The sequence below is a fragment of the Danio rerio genome, chromosome 6 (assembly GCF_052040795.2).
Source record: "Danio rerio strain M-AB ecotype USA chromosome 6, GRCz13ab, whole genome shotgun sequence".
In the NCBI taxonomy this organism is placed as follows: domain Eukaryota; kingdom Metazoa; phylum Chordata; class Actinopteri; order Cypriniformes; family Danionidae; genus Danio; species Danio rerio.
Window position 1 is genome coordinate 3,772,501 of NC_141026.1, and position 5,000 is coordinate 3,777,500.

Sequence of the window (5,000 nt, forward strand, 5' to 3'; positions counted from 1 at the left end):
GTTGTATAAACCTTATATATAAGGTAACTCAGTGGTGCAGTAGGTAGTGCTGTCGCCTCACAGCAAGAAGGGCGCTGGTTCGAGCCTCAGCTGGTGTTTCTATGTGGAGTTTGCATGTGCGTTCGTGAATATGTATTTATTTGTTTGGGATTTTTTTTCAAGTTCTAACACATAGAAAATATAGAAATGTAGAAACAAAATATAGAAACAAACACCCATTTTATGAGAAAACAAAGTCTTGTAAACACGATGTCTATTTGTTGCACTAGATCTGTCACTTTTTTTCTCAAAGAGACTGATTGGGGGTCAGTTCTTCTCAAACCCCCCTGTAATTCGCACCCTTCTGCTAACCAATGAGCCATAATGCCGCCTCTAATTTCATTCATAATGGTCTTAAAAAAGTCTTAAATTTAACTTGCAGAAACCCTGGTTGAGTGTATCTGGCATTATTGTGAGTAAATTCCCTTAGACTTCTCTGCCTTTTTCAGTCAGACACGATCACGTTAGCTGAGGTTAATAATGTGTGTTTTGACTTTCTGGCCACTGTGATGATTTTAATCATCCTAAAGCTACAGGTTTCGATGTGTTTTTTCTGTCCATTCCCACACGGCTGCTGCTTATTCAAGCTGATCTGTTCAGATCCTGACAGCTGTCCGATTGCATACGGCACATAAAGTTGTTTAGAGTCAATTTCAGATCTATTTTATGACAGTGCAGCCATTTCTTCCTCCTGACTGTGGAAATATGGCGAGCTGAAGGAACTAGTCTATAATACAGAGACAGAATGATCATAATAACAGTGTTTAACACGGCACATTTTGCGACGCTCGTGTCAAATGCCAGGTCATTACTGCATATCTGCTCGGAGAAATGTCACGGATGTATTTGCATTCATTCGAAATATGTTAGCATGTCAGAACAAGTCCTTTTAAAGGGTAACTATTTCTTTCAAATAAAAAAAGGACACCTTCAGAATGAAGAAATGGGAGCTATACGCAATGGGAGAGTTTCATTTCCGTGTTGCTTTTTCTCTAAATCCACATGTCAGAAATGCCACACACACTTACAATGCAGGGATCAAAATCTGTTTATTTGATTACTTTCCAATATTTTCAGGGTTGGTGGTCGGCGACACGGTAGCTCAATGGTTAGCACTGTCGCCTCACAGCAAGAAGGTTGCTGGTTCGAGCCCTGGCTTGGTCAGTTAGCATTTCTGTGTGGAGTTTGCATGTTCTCCCTGTGTTGGTGTGAGTTTCCTTCGGGTGCTCCGGTTTTCCCCACAGTCCAAACACATGTGCTATAGAGGAATTGGATAAGCTGAATTGGTTGTAGTGTATGTATGAGTGTGTTTGGATGTTTCCCAGTGTTGGGCTGCCGCTGGAAGGGCATCTGCTGTGTAAAACATATGCTGGATAAGTTGGCAGGTCATTCCGCTGTGGCGACAGCTCATGAACAAAGGGATTAAGCCAAAGGAAATGAATGAGTGAATGATCTTATGCTAAATATTTCTCTGAATAATCATTATTTTTAATGCGGTTTTAGCGATTTACTACTATTAAAACATCATTTTCTTATTCATAACTGTCAATTAATGCAATATTACTATTCTTTTAAAGTCAGTTAGCTAATATTATTTTATTTTTATTCCCTCTTTCTTTATTTCAAACACAAAAACCCCCTTTTTTGGTTGTCAGAACCAACAGCACCACTTATTTTTTACATTGTTTCATTCATTGATTAATTTTCCTTTGGCTTAGTCCCTTATTTATCAGGGGTCACCACAGCAGATTGAACCTCCAACTATTCTGTTTTAAACAGCGGATGCCCTTCCAGCTGCAACCCAGTATTGGGAAACATCCAAACACATTCATTCACACACACACTCATACAATAAAGACATTTAATTCAATTTACCATTACTGCATGTCTTTGGACTGTGAGCACTGGAGGAAACCCACGCCAACATGGTATAAAACATGCAAACTCCACACAGAAATGCCAACTGGCCCAGCCAGGACTTAAACCAGCAACCTTCTTGTTGTGAAGTGATAGTGCTGACCACTGATATTTATTGTAGTCAAGTAAAAAAAGTCATTAATTTTATTATTTTCCTTTGGCCTAGTCCCTTATCTATCAGGGGTCGCCACAGCAGATTGACCCTACAACTATTCCAGCATATGTTTTACGCAGCGGATGCCCTTCCAGATGCAACCCAGTACTGGAAAACACTTATACACTCTCATATTTACACACACAATCATATAAAAAAATCCATTCCCACAAAATAAAAATAATAAATAAATACATAAATAAATAAATACATTGATTATATATATATATATATATATATATATATATATATATATATATATATATATATATATATATATATATATATATATATATATATATATATATATGTATATTGTTATTATTTAAAAAATATAACCAGGTTTGATTGAACCAAAAAATTACTTTCATTTATTACAGCTAAAATTATTTAACTTTTCAATTTATTTAACTTTTAAACTTTTCAATTTAACTTTGCTTTTTAACTTTAAAATGCAATTTAATCTAAATTAAAAATATTTCAGAAAATATTGTTTACTATATAGACCACTAATTCTTATTTTCTTTTTTCCAGACTAAAAATAACCCATACTTCGTTTTAGATCAATTTAATATTTTTCCTCAAATTATCATTTTAACTTGGTTAAAAATTAAAAATGTTATTTAATATTAATCAAAAATATTTATTCTGCCCAAGGGAGATAAAATTGCATTCACTCAAAGGTAAAATCTAGTTTTTATAGAACACAAATTAATTGAATTACTTTTGTTCAACTTAAATATATATTTTGGAACAACTTTTTTTAAACTCGATCTCGATCTAGTGACCTTCTTGCTGTGAGACAACAGTGCTAACCACTGAGCCACTGTGCCTCATCCTTATTTGGATATTGTATAATTATTTTCTATAAGGAATATATGACATAAATTAGCAACACAGTGTGTGTTTTAAATAAAACCCCCATTAAAAATCAATTCCAGGTGCAAATGCTAAGTGCCCCTTAATTCACCACCAGCACTTGTTGTGTTTTAGATATAATTGGTGTCTAATTTGCTGTTAAAATGAAGTGCACTGAGCTACACTGAGTGTGAGTTTGCTCTAATTAATGTAAGAAAACACATCACAAGCTGTTCTTTTTACATCCGCGACTATGTTATTCTTTCAATAAGTGACGCTGGAACACAAAGCCAGTCTTATGTTGCACGAGTAAATCAACTGTTGATCAACTGTTCTTTTATGCAAATATAACCCAGCTGGTCTACTCAACCCATTCCGAGCTGGGATCAAACCAGCGACTCTCTGCGTGGGATTCGGTTGCTCTAACAAGGAGGCTAAAGATCAGGGCCTCTAGCGTCTGTTGCTAGAGCACCTTTAGAGGTCATAGGAGTGAGGTTTAACGGCACAGCACTTCACTAGCTGGCCTCCACTACTCTCAACCCCCTAAACCTCACTTCCATCCATGTCACAGCACCAATGTAACCCCACTGGTCCTACACTAACAAACCTGCTCCAAGCTGGGATCCAACCGGCAACTCTCCGCACGGGAGACAGTTGCTCTAACAAGGAGGCTAAATACTATGACCTCTAACATCTGCCGCTAGAGCACCTTTAGAGGTCAGAGGAGTGAGGTTTACCTGCACATCACTTCACACATCACTTTGTGTCTGTAAAGTGTCAGCTCAAAATACCCATCAGATTACTTATACAATGCAAAACATGCCCATTTTCAGCTCAAAGCAATGTGTAGCAGTTTTTGCAGCCTGTGTCTTTAAATGCAAATGAGCTGGTTCTCTCCGCCCACCGCTCCCACGTGTGTGTCTGCTTCTTTTGCGTTACCTCAGATAAACAGCAGTCAGTGACAGAGACTGACATGGATGAAGCAGAGATTCAGTTTATGAGTCAAAATTACCCAGAAAGTTTGCTTGATGTGTTTGTGGTGGAGTTTATTCAAGTCTTTATGCAATGATGCATCATGCACAAACGCCGTTACAAAATCTACAGGACACACACGCGTGTTTACTGACACTATGCGGCTGTGTTGATTTCAACAGTTAAAGGTGCAGTAGGTGATCTGCCAAAATGCTAACCGCTTAGCATATTACCTTTGGATGGCGGGGAGGGACTGCAATTCAAAGCCACACCCCCTGAAAACGCGAGGGCGCACCGCATCACAACAGCAAGCAGACAACCCACTAGTTCATGTCATTCGTCAGTTAGTGCCAGCGCCGTGCAGGAATTACATTTTTTACTTAGCCACAATTACATGCTATTTCAGAGCGAACATTCAGAGTAGCATGGTAAACAGTATAGGAAGGCTGTCATTGTTCAAAAATGAGCCAATGTGAATATAAAAGCAACTTCAGCTCAATAAAGCAGGTTAGGCGGAATAGCGCTATTTACTGATGTTTTGTTGTTAAACTAAATATAAAACTACATTATCAATGCTGTTAAAGAGCCTTATGAAACTGAAAATAATCACATTAATCTTTCACCGGGAGATTTCAGTGGCTGAACAACACGTCTGTGCATATAAGTCATTCATAACAGAACACGCTTAACGTTAGCTAGCACAAGCATAACATAAGCTTAGCCGGACTAAAAGAGTTTTAAAACAGAACATTACCTGTCTAACAGTAATACTTCAGCCATGGTGTCGTCTTTCCTCCAGCATGCTAAAGTAACTCCAATATTGATCCAGTTTCAATTCAGCATTTGATTTCTCCTGGTCCGTCTCTTGACCGCAAGGCCTCTTTAAAGGCGAATTATACCCGCGCCTGGCTTTACAGTAATCGGCCCGAGCTCGGCTGTCCTTCGGCGCCTCCGGCTCCGACTTGGCATCGGCGAGCGGCCTGCAGCTCGCTCATGCGCATGTGTTTGTGATGCAGATGGGCACGCGCTAATGGCGGATCTGCGTGAACAGATGCGCAGA

General features: G+C 38.6%; 1 protein-coding gene across 26 annotated transcripts in view; it reads left to right on the forward strand.

Moving 5' to 3' along the window:
- The window catches only part of ptprfa (protein tyrosine phosphatase receptor type Fa), a 566,130-nt gene that overhangs the window by 426,484 nt on the left and 134,646 nt on the right, over nt 1–5,000 (forward strand). The gene's annotated exons all lie outside the window — the stretch shown is intronic.